The sequence below is a fragment of the Microtus oregoni genome, unplaced genomic scaffold, assembly GCF_018167655.1.
Source record: "Microtus oregoni isolate MIOR12 unplaced genomic scaffold, Mior012 000594F_ref0000160, whole genome shotgun sequence".
In the NCBI taxonomy this organism is placed as follows: domain Eukaryota; kingdom Metazoa; phylum Chordata; class Mammalia; order Rodentia; family Cricetidae; genus Microtus; species Microtus oregoni.
This window is the reverse complement of record NW_024545078.1, coordinates 18,689-34,238: the sequence shown is the minus strand read 5'-3', so window position 1 is coordinate 34,238 and position 15,550 is coordinate 18,689. Positions and strand designations below refer to the sequence as shown.

The window sequence follows — 15,550 nt, the reverse complement described above, 5'->3', positions numbered from 1 at the left end:
AGCAAAGAATCATGGTCATACCCATTCATTTTTTGTTTTGTTTTTTTTATCCTAATGGGTATGTCCTAATGACTAATTATTTTCCCTTTCTGATTAAGCTAGATAGAGACACGTATACAAATAAGTTTTCTTGTGTTCATAGCCTCATTTAAAAGGAAAATAAAGAGAAAACAAATAGCTGTTTTGCATATGGCCTGCCCTAATTTTATTGTATTCGGAATCACTAATAAATAAAAAGAAATGCCTTTTATGCTTATGATTATTATGAATTTGCAAATATAATTAGTTGAAGAAATGAACTTTAGCCTAGAAGCAATTTGCTAAACCAATATAAACAAGGTAGAATTAATTAAGAACGGAATGCTTTCAGTTTAATAGAAAAAGGAAGGGCTGCGGGTTGGAGCCACAAACAAAAATTAGTAGGTGTAGTTCTTTATTAATCTGTCTCCCCACCTTTCACTGCAGGCTGAACCTGTTATTCTGGACTTGAGAGATCTCTTTCAACTCATTTATGAACTGAAGCAAAGAGAAGAGTTGGAAAAAAAGGCACAAAAGGATAAGCAGTGTGAGCAAGCTGTGTACCAGGTATGCCTAGGAGTTCCTCCCCGTGCTACAGAAGACAGGGCCCACAATAAACAGATGGGAACTGACAAGTCGGGCTGTCTCCTGCTGCCGAGCAGAAATAAACAGAGATGAAAGGTTCCTGTGCAGGTTACAGGCAACCAAACTAAGCCATTAGAAGTGATCCCTTCTTTTTTTTTTCTTTTCTGAGACTTGAGATGGGTTAGAGAAAGGGGAACCTTTAATCCACGGGAAGATTTCAGAGGAGGAAGACTAAAGGCCCATGGCAGCTTGGCTTGCTTTGCTGTTGTTAAAGCAGGGAGTGGGTAGGGAGAAGGAGCTGCAGGATTCAGGGTTTCTTTGTGTATTTCTGCGTTAATGGCCTCCTAGCCTATCCTAATCAATGCTGCCTTCTCCGCTGTGCTGTATTGTCTGAAGATAATCTCACATCTCTTCCTTTGTGTCCTTTGCTTTCACCCTCCCTCCCCTCACTGGGATAGACAATTTTGGAAGAGGATGTTGAAGATCCCGTGTACCAGGTAATTTCAGAACCACGTCGGGGTTTTGCATGAACTTGTGCCCATGGTAAGGCTGTTTTGACTGACAGTTGAGGAATCTGTTGAATGCAGAAGGACTGAGGTGATTTCCAAAGGTCAGGGCTGCCAGCCTGTGCAGAGAGAGAATTTCAACACGGAGAGAGGTTTAGCCAGCACCACTAACAGGTGATCTGGAAATGCACTTTCTTCTTTATGTCCCTGCCTCCGATGCTTCCATGATCTGGAAAAGTTTGTTCACAGAAGTGAATGTTTCTCAGGAGTCTCTTGACTGTTCTGACTTGAGACACGATGGATAATGAAGAGGACTCTAGGAGCTAAGAATTAGGGTTAAGGGATGACATTTGAGCGGCATTTGAACACAGCCCTAAATAATGGCTTATGAGCTTTAGCAGGGATGTAAGATCTCTGATGATGCCGGGTAGCCCTCTGATTATTTTGTTCATGGCACGGAGCTGTCATGAAGTGGGAGAGAGAATCCCGAGACATCTCTGTCCAGGGCTTTCTCTGCACTCTCTCCATGGTCTACAGCGCAAGGGTGGGTAATGACCTCTCTTGGGGTCAAATCCAAGATCCGTGCAAACAAGGAAAGGAAGAAGTGGCTTTTCCCCCTCCTGTGCTTATTTTTAAGGAGGAAAAAGTGGACCAAAAAGCATACTCACTTTTTTAACATAAAAGCAAACCTCCTGCTTTTATCTCCAACCAGGATTCATAGGTGTGGTTTGTGTCTGTGTTACACAGCCACTGCATATATGTGCATACCTTCACACCAACAGCTGCTATGGCTATGATAGGAGTGAAATGATTAATTGATACTTGCTTAGATACACAGGCAGATAGGTGTCAAAGCATCTCGCAGATCTATGGTAGACACAAGTCAGAACTGCATCACTGTGAACACACCCTTGCTTTTGAGGGATGCAGAGGAAGAACTTGCTTATAGCAGGAGCTTCGACCCCCTGATTAATAATCTCACAGAGGATGATACATTACCTCTCTGCAAAGACTTGCAGTGGCCCAGTGTACTCACGTAGCCAGCAAAGGTCTGCAGCCTTAGCAAGGCCCATGTTATCCCAGTAACCCAAATCATTTCGGATGTTTCCTCTTGTGCCTGCTTCTGTAATACTTGCTGTGGTTTGCATTCTGAATTCCAAATGCTTTTTTTCCTCTTTCTTAATTTGTTCCTTCTGCCCTTTCCTCTCTGGCTGCTCCTGCAATAGTACATTGTGTTTGAGGCCGGACATGAGCCAATCCGTGATCCTGAAACAGAAGAAAACATTTACCAGGTATAAGATCCTTGCTTTTTCCTATGCCCCCTACCAGCAAATGCTAGCGTACTGATAGTCTCAAGAAGCCCGGATCTTTTGGTCATCCAGGCTCACATGATGCCCTTGAGTACACTAACTTCTGGTTCCCAGCGATTTTCTGGCAGTTTCCATGCCTCCATGTTGAAATCTTTAATGGCCAGTTGTGTACAGTAATTAAATCTGGAATGGATAATTGGGTATTTTAAGTAGCATACAACCCAAGTGTTCTATTGTACTGAGATAATGCCATGGAGAATTGCAATCCACCAAGTAGAAGGGTCTTTCACTTCTCAAAGCAACACATGCATTCAGTTGGGTTAAAAACCCAACTTCCCTTCTGTAAGTAAGGGACAGATCTGAAAATGCTGTATTGAAGCAGCTTTGGGAGTAAGGACCAAATAAAAGAAAGTAAAGCTGAAGGCTTTATTTTTCCTGAAGGAGAGGCAGATAAAAATTCATAACTGAGAAGAGCACTTAAAACATTTTTGAACTCATTCAACTCTTACAAATATGTGATAAAATAGGCATTTTAATTCTGGGGTTTCTTTGGGTGGGGGTTTTTAAGCAGATTCCCCGGGATGGCACAGCTCCTTAGAATCAAGGCAGAAAACCAGACACAAGTGAAGACCAAGCCCCAGCCTCCTCAGGAATGCCATTAAAGTGTTTGGGTCATGGGTCACAGTAGCATGGTCTAGTGGCACATCAAGTAAATATGATAATTTTTCACTAATGAGAACTTGAGTCTTCATCTAAAGCATAAGTACTATGGGAGAAGGAGTGATGTGATGTATTTATTTAATCAGGGGTTTTAATTTACTTAGTTGTGTGTTCTGTTATTCAGCCTTGGGCATGTGCTAATTGTGAAATCAAAATAAAACGTATTTTCAATTTCTCTCAAACGGGTAGAATTCTAAATGAGCAAGCCCAATGTTGTTTCTCCCAACAGCTCAGTTTAAGTGGGTCTTGTAGATCATCCTTTATTTATGCGCGCCTGCTCCACCCAGACCCTTCCCTGTGGGCCTCCACCAGGAAGTGCTGGAGCAGGGAGGGCTGCAAACATTGGAGCACCTGCTGAGAACGCAAGGGGTGGTTTAGTCTTCCCCTACAGAAGCTTCACAGTTGTCCCAGTGTCTGATCTGCAGCCCTGTATCATCCTGCAGTGTCTCTTGAGCGTTGAGGCCAAAGAGTCACTAACCTACCATCCCAGCGAGAGGAAGAACCTCCACTGTAGCAACTGGGGACAGCAAAGTGCCAGAAAGAGCTGCCTTCAGGGGCAGAGCTGGGGTTCAGTTTGGCCCTTCTTTGGGTCATGGTTAGAGAGCAAGGCCCTTGCTGTTTTTTCAGACGCCATTTCTCCAGTTATAAAGTAGGGAGGGGGCAATCCCATCAGTGTGAGACTGAAACAAGCTTATGTGGGGTATAGAATGGGGCAGCATCCTGGGGCACGGATATCCATGTGGATCCAGACCTTAGCACCAGTACTTGCTCCAGCCGTTGATTTAAATTGTAAATTTCCTTCCTGTCTCTGGGCACCCGTTTACCCACCTGTAAAATGAGTAAATAAGATTCATAGATCTCCGTGGATAGGGTCTTTCCTGCTGTCTGAAACACACACCTTGCAAGAAATAAAACTGGGGTTCTTTGCGGAATCATGCTAGCTTGCTTTGTAGGCAGCAAAGCCCTTAGCAATGGGATCCACGTGTACCCACGGATGTCCTCTCACGTGGAGGTGTACATGGAACACCTTTCATCTATCACAACACCCCTTATGGCTTTAGTCATTTTCCCGCCTTACAGACAAGGGGAGTGAGGCTTGTGGGGACCAAGGATCGTGTTGGGATCCCAGAGCCTGTGAGATGGAATCTCTAAGGCTTTGTCCGATCTCTGTAAAAGTCCCTCAGTCCTGTAACTCTTTCCAGCTCAATGTTTGGTGGCTCTGTGTTCCCCAGTTATATTATGTATCTTAAGTCATTATCAAAAGATCGTGCTTGTTTTAATAGCACTGGCCTCCTGATCGCCCCATCTGTCCATTATTAACAGGAAGGCATCATCTACGAGAATAAATACTTTATCCTATCTATTGGAAAGGCTGTGGCCATGTTCCTCTCCTGTAGTGCAGGTCTACCTGAGCTCAGTGCACTTTACAGGAGATGAGCCCTTGGCCTATAGATTACCAGGATAAAAAGGTGCAGCCGTTAGATGGCCTGTCCTTTTTTTTTGGGGGGGGGGGCAAATTCTACGTAGCTGATCCTGCTGCGTACATCACACTGTTCCTACTGCCTCAAGTCAAAGGTGGCCTTATTTTATTCCAGTCCTTGTTTCTAGAAGGCGACACACAAAGCTGAGGCTTGGCATCCTTTCAGTGCTTTGTGCCTTTGGATGATGTACATTACTTTTGCCATTCAGGTTCCCAGGCTGTGCACTGGGTAGGGTTAGTTTAGTGTGGACTCCTGTGAAGCTATGATGCCATGGTGTACCTGGTCCATAGACGCTTCTGTGTAGACATCCCTTCCTTTCATTTAGGCATCATTGGGTACCACTTTTGATGATGCTGTCCTCACAGCCCGTTTTGTTGGAGAGCCCCACAGAAAGCTGCAGCCTTGCTTTGCTGCTTGTACCCAGCATGAGGATGAAGAGGCTCTGACACTGAGGCATCTTTCCGAGGAGGAGTTACGTCCCCAGGGCCATGTGAATAATCTTAATTGTCCCTTGTGTCGTGGGCCTCGGAAAACATGATCAGTTCACTTTCACACAGCACAGGGCATTGTTCTACATGACTTAACGGTGACCTTTCTGTCACTTGGTGAGCGGAGAAGAAAAGCTCCCGAGGCCGTCATTTTCAGCATAGGGATTCCAAGTGCCCGTATCAGGGACTGTAATTCCAGTCTTGACCTAGAGTACCTTAACCAGGTATTACCCCACTTTCCAAGTAGAGGTTTTTCAAATTCAGTTCTTCAGAACTCACTGTTAATTTCCCCCACGTGTTAAGTATCAGTTTGAAATGGGAAAGCTAATCTTGGGTCACCCGCCACACTGCTGGCATGGATGTGCCCGCTGCGTATACCACTTCAGGTGCAGCTTTTAGAGTCATTTAACACCCATTTAACTCGTTCATCCAGAAGTCTTTCTTTGGGCACCTAAGTATCTTCTGGGCACCTAGGAAAATAACAGTGACCGCTGCAAGGACCCTGGCCTTGTTCATAAACAATCCCTTAGATATTCATGTAAACCTGAGGCTCAAAAATTAAGAAAGCCGGGGCTCAAAATGTAACATGACTCCCCTAAGTCATGCAGCCTGTAAGCAGTCCCGGATGAGGAGCCAGAACCTCACCTTTCCCCCTCATCTAGAAGTTTCAGCACTCTGCATCACGGCGGTACTCCAGTGGTCCCTGTTGTTGAAACAGTCTGTGCAAACATGACAGAGCCACAGACCTTAACCCTCACCTGGGAATGGTTGATGAGACATGATTTTGTTTAACAGTATGTGCCCTGTCTGGAGTAAGCTTACAGAGCTGTGCCACTCCAGACACACAGGCAGCATGAACAGTCTGTCATACCGCCCATGAACAGAAAGTTCCTGTTCACGCTCTGCATTAGTAGCTGGTGTATAGTTCTGTCTCTCCCGACACAAGGAGCTCTGCTGACTCCGGGCCGTATCTGCCATTCTCGCTGTCCAGAAAAGACACAATCTCTGGCATAGAGCCAGTGCTTGGGAACTTTTCTCCTTTTGTAAAAGGACGCACCTGAGATGGGACACGAAACAAACAAACGAAACAGTCCAAACAGGGTCCATAGAGGCAGGCAGGAGTCGTGAGAACATGTCCCAGAGCAGATAAATCTTAAAGGACAAACAAGCCGATTGATATCTCACCCATGGGAGAGCCAAGTAGAAAAGCGTTTTCAATTATGCACAGTTTGGGTTTCTCCATCGCATGGCTTGTTCTCCATTTACAGGGATAATTGAGAAGCAGCCGCGGTTCAGCTGTGCTAAGTGCCCGTAGTGAGCAGTGAATTACAGGCAGCAGAACACTCTTCCTTCCACTCCATTCCGCTCCTAAAGTACAGGGTGAGCTGGGGAAAACAAGAGTGAGGGCTGGTAATTTATTGGCCCTCGTTAACAAGGACTCTGTAGACATCCAGGGAGAGGATTCCTTCTAAAAGGCGCTCCGTTATCAGGACCAAAGAAATGACATTCTTCGTTGAATACCTGCAAACCAGGGTTCTGGAAGGGCATCCTCTATCTGGCCTTGCTCAGTCATAGTTCTGTTTTCTGCAAGGATGCGCTTAGGCCTCTGGGAATGCAGGGGTCTTTGTTGTTGTTGTTGTTTGGCTTTTTAAGGATGCACCTGAAGCAGCCACCCGAACAGGGTAGCAATAAACAGCAAGTGACCTGGGCTGTAGCGCCTCGCTGTCCCAGTCCTGACTGCTGGGCCCTCTGCAGGCGTGATCTTCCTTCTCTACATCACAGGGAGGGATGGCTGTAGTTGTAAAAGACTTGTCCTGGTTATTCCATCACTATTTATGGATAATAGAAAGTTTACAATCCCGCCTGCTCATGGGGCATGCCTAGTGCCATATTAACTCAGTATATTAAGAATAAAAGTCTTATCTTGATACCCGAAAAGATTTGGGTTGAACCACAGCCAAATCGGAAGTTTGGGGCAAAGTCCATAACACCCAGCCCTGAGCCTCACTTTCTATAGATTCAAGGTAGCGTTGGCATCGAGAGTTTAAGTTAAACGAGGGTAAAAATAAGAGAATTCAAAGGATGGGTTGAGCTTCTTCCTCTCACAGATAAGGAGAGCTGGCTGGCCCATGCTTGGCAGGGGCTTCTTTTCTTCAGTTTCCCCCCACACTGCTCTGTGAAAGATTTACCCAGCGGGTATTCATAGGGGGCCTTCTGGTTGTGACACACTCTGTCTGTTCCTGAGAAGCATCCAGCCTGCTGGAGAGACAGCCTCACTGTCAGGACATTATAAATCTGCTGCTGCTTGGTCTCTGCCGTGGAGAGCAAAGCTGTGGCAGTCTGGGGGAGGAGCGGTTAGTGAGTGCTTCCAATCTGGAATGTTTCAGTGCAGGGCCCTTGATTGACATATTAGAGAAGTATTCGACACTATTAATATCTCAAAATGTGTTCATATACATATGTATATGATGCATGTGTGACAAAAGAAATCATCCCCCTGGCATATTGCAGAATTGTGGGGCGTATCTCCTCTCCAGTCCCTCACTTTGCATCTTACCGTCACCTGAGTGAGATGCATTGCTGATCAGACCCATTGAGAGCAGCAGAGCCGGGGGACTTGATGGCCTTCAGGGTGTTGCACGTGACCAGTAGCCCCAGGAGACCAGAAGCATGAGAAGGGGAAGGAAAAGAAGGGAGATTTGGAGGGATGGCAGATCAGTCAGGGACTTCTTGATCCTGGTGACTTACTTCCGTTATCATGTAGGCCCTTCCTGTGATTATCAGGAGGGGGCTGATAGGTACGAGGCACTTAACTTTTGATAACATGTAGATTGTCTCACAGAGACATGTATGCTCATACACAAACTATTTCTAGTTACAAGGGAAATCATAGCACCTAGACTCCCTTTATGATTAACCAAATGAAGTTGGATTTTGTCGTTTTGTTTCTGCCATGTGATATTTGCGATCTCCACAGCTGTTCTTTAACGGTGGGAAAGGCTCAAGAGCATATATTTGTTTTAAGATGATACCCATGTCCTCACTGATTTTCCCAGGGGAAGGAACCTGGCTTAAAGCCTTAATGGCTAAAACCATCCTGAGTTTTGGATCTGTCTTAGGCACTGTCTCACAGACAGTCAGACTACTCTGGTCTTTGGAAGTGGAACAGTACCAGGCAATTAAAGGTGGCACACACCTTTAATCCCAGCACTCAGGAAGCAGAGACTGAGTTCACGGCCAGCCTGGTCTTTAGAGCGATAGCCAGGGCTACACAGAGACAAAGGAAGGAAGGAAGGAAGGAAGGAAGGAAGGAAGGAAGGAAGGAAGGAAGGGTGGACACTAATGTTTTGACTGTTGGATTTGATTTCTCTATAGGTTCCCACCAGCCAAAAGAAGGAAGGTGTTTATGATGTGCCAAAAAGTCAACCTGTAAGTGTAAGTACATCCGCCTCAGCGGCCAGATTCATGCAGAGGCTGCAACTGGTGGGAAACTCTTTTTCTGCTCCTAGAGTCGCATGTGGTTTCTCATGGGTATAGGGACATAAGGGAAGAATGGTATGGATGAACAACGACCAATCACAACAAAGGTCTGTTCTGTGACTGAATGGATGGAGTTGGATAATGCAAAAAGTTCTGCCTGGGGGACTCAAGATCCCAGTTGTTCCAGGACGTAGGTCTCCAACCAGAACTTTAGAAAGTACATGGTCAAGTATAGGACACTGCCATTTTCTTCTGCCCGTCCCATCTAAAAGTGGTTAAGAAGTTCCAGGGGAACAATGGAAGGGCTAGTCAGTGCTATGAAGGTGTGTAAGGACTCATCCATCTCATTAGCAAGCACTTAACGAAAAGGCCATGTGTCGCATGCTCGCAGAGAAAGTAGCAGGTGGGTGTGCCACAGCCAGGACAATGATGCCCAGTGCGTCTGGACTCAGGAATCTGAGCCAGAAAGGAAAGCAGAGCCCTACGCTGGCACTGACAGCAACCTCTTATTCCTAATGCCAGCGACACTGAGGGCCAGCCTGCTCTTCAGGTTTCGATTGGTCCAGCCCCCATTACACAGTTTCCTCAGTTCAATTTGTGCCCAGATTGACTCACCTGCCCCTGGCAGGTTTAGATGCATGAGGAAATACGCTCCATTTGCTGCCCTAGTTTTTCTGGTTTTATTAGCCATTCTGGTCACGCCCTCTCCATGCTCAATAGCTCCAAGGGGAAAAAAACCTAAGCCTCTTAGGCTGGCAGACAGGCCATCTAAGGGCTCCATCAGCTCACGGGCCCATCGCTCCCCTTCTGGCCCAGCCCTCCCTCCGAACCCTCCCCTCCCCCTGCTCTGTCTGCTGCCTGCTTTCCCTACATCCAGTTATCGGGGAGACTTTTGGGGTTTCTGCTCTGAAAGTCGGTCGCAGATCACCCCTATCTTGGTGGCCCTGTGACAGTTATTCCTCTACGAACAGCACATCTTTCCCCATTGCCCCCATGAGTCTCCTGAGGTCCTTGTATTACCAAAACTGAGCCCTGGTAGCTGAAAACAGGCAGGAAACAACAAGTTTGGGGATATTTAATGGATCGACAATTGACTAGCCCCTGAAGGAGGATAAGGGTTCTTTCCCTTAAAGAGGGATTCCCTGTTTCTTAGAACCCTAAAAGGTCATTGCCCAAAGATACTAGAAGTCTTCCTTGGGGCATACCTGACTGTATGAACAGATTACATTAACTGCTCACTCAGTGTTCCCTAAGACCTACTCAGTGTGGTAGCAAGTTTCCATGCTTCCAGAGGTCTGAGAGAAACAGGAGGTGCGAGGCTCAGGTTTGCAAACATAAGCACAGGCAGATCTGGCTCCTGCTCCTGCCCACCTCTATGAGCTTCGGTGGGGTTTCTCTATCCCTTGGTCCACGGTTTGTCTTCTACCCAAAGAAGTTAGTGACTGAGAAAAGAGTATATCTGTTGGGAAGTTCCTCTGAGTTACCCCAGCCTCATAGGGCTACATAAACTCCTCTGGGTCCCTCTCTGCACTGCTGTCTCAGTGCCCTAGATTCTTCAGCCTGAAGCTCTGCCCCTCTGCCAACACACATGCACAGGGCATCTCTCTGCTGTGAGGCTCCGTCCCTCATATCACCTTGGCTGCCCCATTTGTCTCCTGTCCTCATTGTGAAAGAAAAAGGAAGCAGAGAAAGGGAATCCTGCTCGTACATGTTAGGTGGCTGCCGGGGAGCTGTGGGGCCCCTCCACAGTTCCCACAGAAAGGCAAACTGCCCAGTGTCCTATCACTCTAAATTCTTCACTGGTTTCCTCTGGCTTGGGTTCAGAGCTACACAGAGCCCAGGTGAGAGAATCAACCTGGGGTTTTCCTTCGGGAAATCGACCATCATCCCCAAAGGACTAGCCTAATCCTCAAGTCTAAGGCTTGGGTGTTCTTGTCACCAATGGGCACTGGCTGAGGGTCTCTGAGTAACCCTTTGTCTCTCAAAGGCTCTGTATCTGTTAAAAGCAGGTACTGCCTGCCTTTTAGCTTAGGAAGACTGAGAGAAACATCTTGGGAAAATCCTTAGCAGACGCTGTAAATTTGATGAAATGAGGATATTCCTGGGTGTTGCTGTAACAAGCGAAGCTTGAGCTGGCAGTTTTGACTGATCTGGGATGGTCAGCTTCTCAGAATGAGGATGCACCTCCTTTGGGAAACCTGCTTTACTCCAAACAGGTCAGCGCATCTTTCTGCGGGCTTTGTCCTTCCCTTTGCAATGATAATGGCGAATGTTATTTTCCTCTTAATATGTCTACATGAACCATTGGATTTTGTGTTCCCCAAAAGTGTTCGGTGAAATCGTAGCTCTTGAAGTCCAGCTCTGTGCCTAACATTTAGCTGTCTCTGAGCACAGAGGTACTGTCCCAGTGTTATGAGACAGAGCTGGCTTTGAGTTCTGGTTTCATTACTGGTTTTGTGACCTTGAGTGAGTCCTTTTCTCTGTTTAGTTTTTAGTTGCCTTGTGCTTGTAATGGTGATAGAAAACCATGACCACCCGATTCTAAGTGTTTTATATTAGCCACTCAGTATATGGTATCTGTTGGTAAATCTGAATAAATTTGCTTGAAAATACTTACCAGGAGTGGTCACGCCCTCACTGTGTGTCTGCCGAGGACAGAAAGCATGCCCTATCCGTGACCTGATTACTAGGGGGCATTGGCCCAGCATGGCTGCACTGAAAGTGCATTATTGAGAGTGAGTGAACAGAGCTGGAAACGAACGATTTGTAAAGAATAAATGTCTTTGGATCCCAAGCTCATGCCTTAAGTTCTTTCTCCTCCTGGAGCAGTATGTCGCACGGAGACGGTGTTTGCTGTCATAGCTGCCCCTGGCCCAGCCCCTCTTTGCACCCTGCCTTCAACCGCCCGTGCCCTATTCCGCCTCCAACCTTCATAAATATGCATGGTTTTTCTTCATAGCTTGGATCACCAAGCTGACAGATGGCCTTCTGAACACACACATGGAAACGTACGTGCACACGCACACACCTGCACCGCTCTCCTCCCACATCAGCAGCTCCACAGCAGTCAAAGCCAAAGGCATTTTTGCTGACTGGGCAAAGTTATTTTGGGGTTTTGTTTTGTGTTCTGCTGCCTCGGAGCCCCATGGAAACTGGTTAGCATCGTTACAGTGCGTAACGTTCTTTGGAGAGAGACCGTGGTACCTGATAACATAGTGAGGACATGGTCTGACAGAATTAAGAATCTGCATAGGCATTTTTCCCAGAAACCCTTGGAGTCATTTATATGTCACAAAGAAGGCCAGAGAAAGGATGAGGGTTCATCGATTTTACTACATGCTCTCCTAAAGACCACTATAATTCTTGCATTTTAAGACCATATCAATATATCTCTTACCTAGCGATAGATCATCTAAAATTAAGGATAATAATTACGTGGTTTAATTTGAAGCCACATTTAGCTGAAGACTTTTCTTCAAAAAAACTAGAAGTGTCTGGTAATATATAGGCTATGAACAAGATAAAAGGAGACAGGCAGACCTCACACCCCAGCCAATCATTCACCTGCCTTCTCAACAGAACAAAGAAAGCTAGCGTCCATTTCCAAGCTGGGGTTTCAAGGAGCACTGACCAATGAGATGTTCATCAGTGATTCCAAAAATTAAAACACCGAAGTTTTCAGGTGTTTAATGCATTTAAAAATATGCTACGAATGTTAACGTGTATTCGTATATGAATATGCAAGAGGAATATATTTTGAGTTATGAATATATATTACAGAAATTGAGTAGGTCTCAATTTTCTTTGACCTAAATACTCTTTTTAATGCAACCCCCAAATACATCTCAAGTAGAGAGTCGCTCCATTAAGGACCTAACTGGGGACAGGGGTATGGAAGACAACCCAGGCATGCATAGTACTAATACCAAACATTCAACTCCCAAAGCTCAGGTTGAATAGCAGTGCTATTCTTTACTGCTCACAGGTCCATGAGCCGTCCATGTGGTTCTGCTATTGTCTGCCTTTCCCAGAGTTACTTGACTGATGTGTCTCTGGTTACCTGTGGATCTGGAGGCAGTCGCGCCTATCCCTGCTGAGCCGGCTCACAGATGGGGGATGTGGTTAGCTGTAGTCTAAGGCAGCTTCAGGAAAGGCCTCAGCATCTTCTTCCATGGAGTTTCTCCTCCTTCAGCAGGGTTGTCAGGTCGCAGTCACCTTGTGGTGGCACGGGTTCCAGCGTGTGCGTGGAGACACCCAGACCCTCTGAGACTATGAGTAATTCAATTCTGTCCTGGATTCAAGTTTAGAAAACAAACTCTACACCTTGGTAGAAATTGTAGTTTTCCCACAAAGGACAGAGAATATATGGAGAGTGTAGGGGAATGTCTCTCATGCAATCTGTTTATCGCCATCGGCATGCAAAATCACTACTGAGTGATAATAATCAAGTTGAAATATGCTTGCTTCCTTGCTACTGCTTCCTTTTCCTGGTTGCCTTGCTTGTATTTCGCTGTCATCTGAGGTGGTTTCTGATGGGCTCACTCTGTAGGACAGCCCATTGGGCACCCTGGCTTCCTGACCCCAGACTCCCCAGCCACTGATCCTCCACTTCTGGAGATGCCTTACTGATCAGGCTCTCAGGTGCCCTCCTCTCTCTCACCACAAGCCTCTCCTTCCTCTCCTCACACCTCCCGACTCTTGCTAAAAAACACTCAGTCCAACAGTCAAGATTCAGTTGAAAATTTTTTCCTCTGCATCTTTCCCAGAATCCCTAAGGAACTTGCAGTTGTGAATTCATGTCTACGGAACATCTAATGATGTTTTATCATTGGCAGAGAGCGGGATTCTCCAGTGACTGGACGTGTGGGCTTTGTGATCAGAGGCGCTTGGATTTGAGTTCAGCCTCACCACTCCCTAGCTTTGTGACTTGGGCTGCTGCTGTATTAGCTCTTCTAAGTCTCTGTTTGTTCATCTGAAAATGGAACTAAAGCTGGCGTCTGCCTAAGCAGGTTTTGTGGGAGGGTGGTGCAAGCTAGTCTCAGTTAGCATGCAGCATAGTGCTGAGCCCGCTGAGGATTCGGAAGTTGCAGGCTGTCGTTCCATTTCTTTTACCTAATTATCTGTGAACTGCCAGGGGACAGGCCTCCTGTCTCCGAAGGAACACTTCCTGGGGTTTCTGGTCTCCTTGAGATGTTGATGGTAAATTATCTTTTCCTAACAAGGCATATTCACACCAGTCAAGTTCTGTGGGTCTTGTCCGTGACGCGAGCCCTCCTCTGCTGTCCCAGAACCCCAGCAAGCAGCTCATCATCTCACATCAGCGGAAGTGGCCTTAACGGCAGAACCCATCTGATAGATCAGGGATTTCAGAGTTTGGGGACAGAAATTAGAATTTAGTGTTTCTTAACGCTCACCCTCTGTCTCACCTTGCTTAGGACCCAGCTATGGGCAGAAAGCTGACTGCCTCCTTCGCACTCCTTCCTCCTGCTCGGTTGCCTGTGATTCCAGTCTTCCCCACCCCCCACCTCACTTCACAAATCCACCCAGCCCTTTCTTGCTCTGTGGTCTATTGGATTTGTTGCCTTTATGTGCTTACTTTACCATTAGCCTGGGATGTCCTCTTCTGTCAAATTTCTTCTTAGGGTCATCCTACACCCCCCCCCCACATTTCCTGGGAACTCTAAGCCAAGATAATCATTAATCCCACCCTCACCTAGCATATATACATGTCTGCCTCTTTTCCTGGTCATGACAACAGGAAGCTTTTCACAGGGGATAATCTCTTTAATAATCTTAAATACCCAGGTATATTTTTATGTAAAGGTCTGACAAAGCCAAGGGCACGCATGCTTGGTTATGGGAAGTTAGGTGGATAGACAGAAGGCTTTAGGAAGGAAAATGTAACGAGCAAAGCTCTGCGGATGAGCAGGATTAGAGCAAACCCTGGGCACAATGCCAGCCCCTTGGAGACCAACTGGATTGCAAGGTATTTTTGACTCCTGAGCCCATATTGACCTCACCTAGAGGCAACTCTAAGCTGATGAACTCATCATCAACACCCTTACTGAACAGAGACGAACTTTAGATCCTCTTTGTGTCTGCCAGTTCATAATTCTGGACATTTTCGAGCCAAATATCCTAGCACTGGGGCTGACTATCAGGGATGTGCATTCCTGAGTGGGGACACCGGCTGCCAAGGATGGCATTACTGCAGCCATTACTGAGAGCGTTTTATCACTGCATTAGCCTTTGAGAATGGTTCTGGTCCCACTGTGGGGTTGCCAGGGAGAGAAGAGCACTCAGGCTGCAAGCCTATTTCAGACGCTGTGAGCGAACGGGATGAGACATCCCCTCCACACTCCTCTGTTTCAATGTCACAGACCCAAAGAATCATGTCATTTCAGATGAGAAACGGTGCTTTTCTGCTCGATGGTCCTCGTTCCCTTATGTAATAGTCTTATGCCTGCCAAAGACCTTTTGTCCTGAACCTTATAATTGCTCCCCACTTAAAACTCTTATGTAGTTGTGTTAGGCATAAAAGACTTTCTGATTATCAGTTATAATTCTGAATTCTGTCAGAATCCACTCCCCCTGCCCAGCTATCAGAATCAGCTTCAGTGAGAGTCTTAAAAGTTTGGCATAGTGGCAAACAAGCAGATGGTCAAATTGATACCTTACATAGGACATTAATGGCATCAAAATGAACCACGGAGTCAGAACCGAAGAAACGTCAGATGCCCTGACTTTGGTTGAGATCTTTCTCAGTTCAACTTTCTGAGACTGTTTCTCCTCCTCTGCATAACTAATACCATCCTCTTCTGATACCCGGGCCCTCGGAAAGTTCAGTGTGTATGAAATCAGTCTTCAAGGAAGATGAAGGCTGCTTGTAGGAGAAATGAGTACCAAGGAGGGTACTGGTAGCAGTAGCTGGGGATGGACTGGGTGTCTTCCAAGTTCTTGGC

At 46.3% G+C, this 15,550-nt stretch overlaps 1 long non-coding RNA gene across 1 annotated transcript; it reads left to right on the top strand.

Moving 5' to 3' along the window:
- The first annotated feature begins 465 nt into the window (after window positions 1–465).
- Window positions 466–8,544, top strand: LOC121445776. Its single transcript, XR_005974003.1, has 4 exons — window positions 466–585; window positions 1,062–1,100; window positions 2,336–2,401; window positions 8,484–8,544. It is a non-coding gene; the product is annotated as an uncharacterized LOC121445776 (long non-coding RNA).
- The last annotated feature ends 7,006 nt before the right edge of the window (window positions 8,545–15,550 follow it).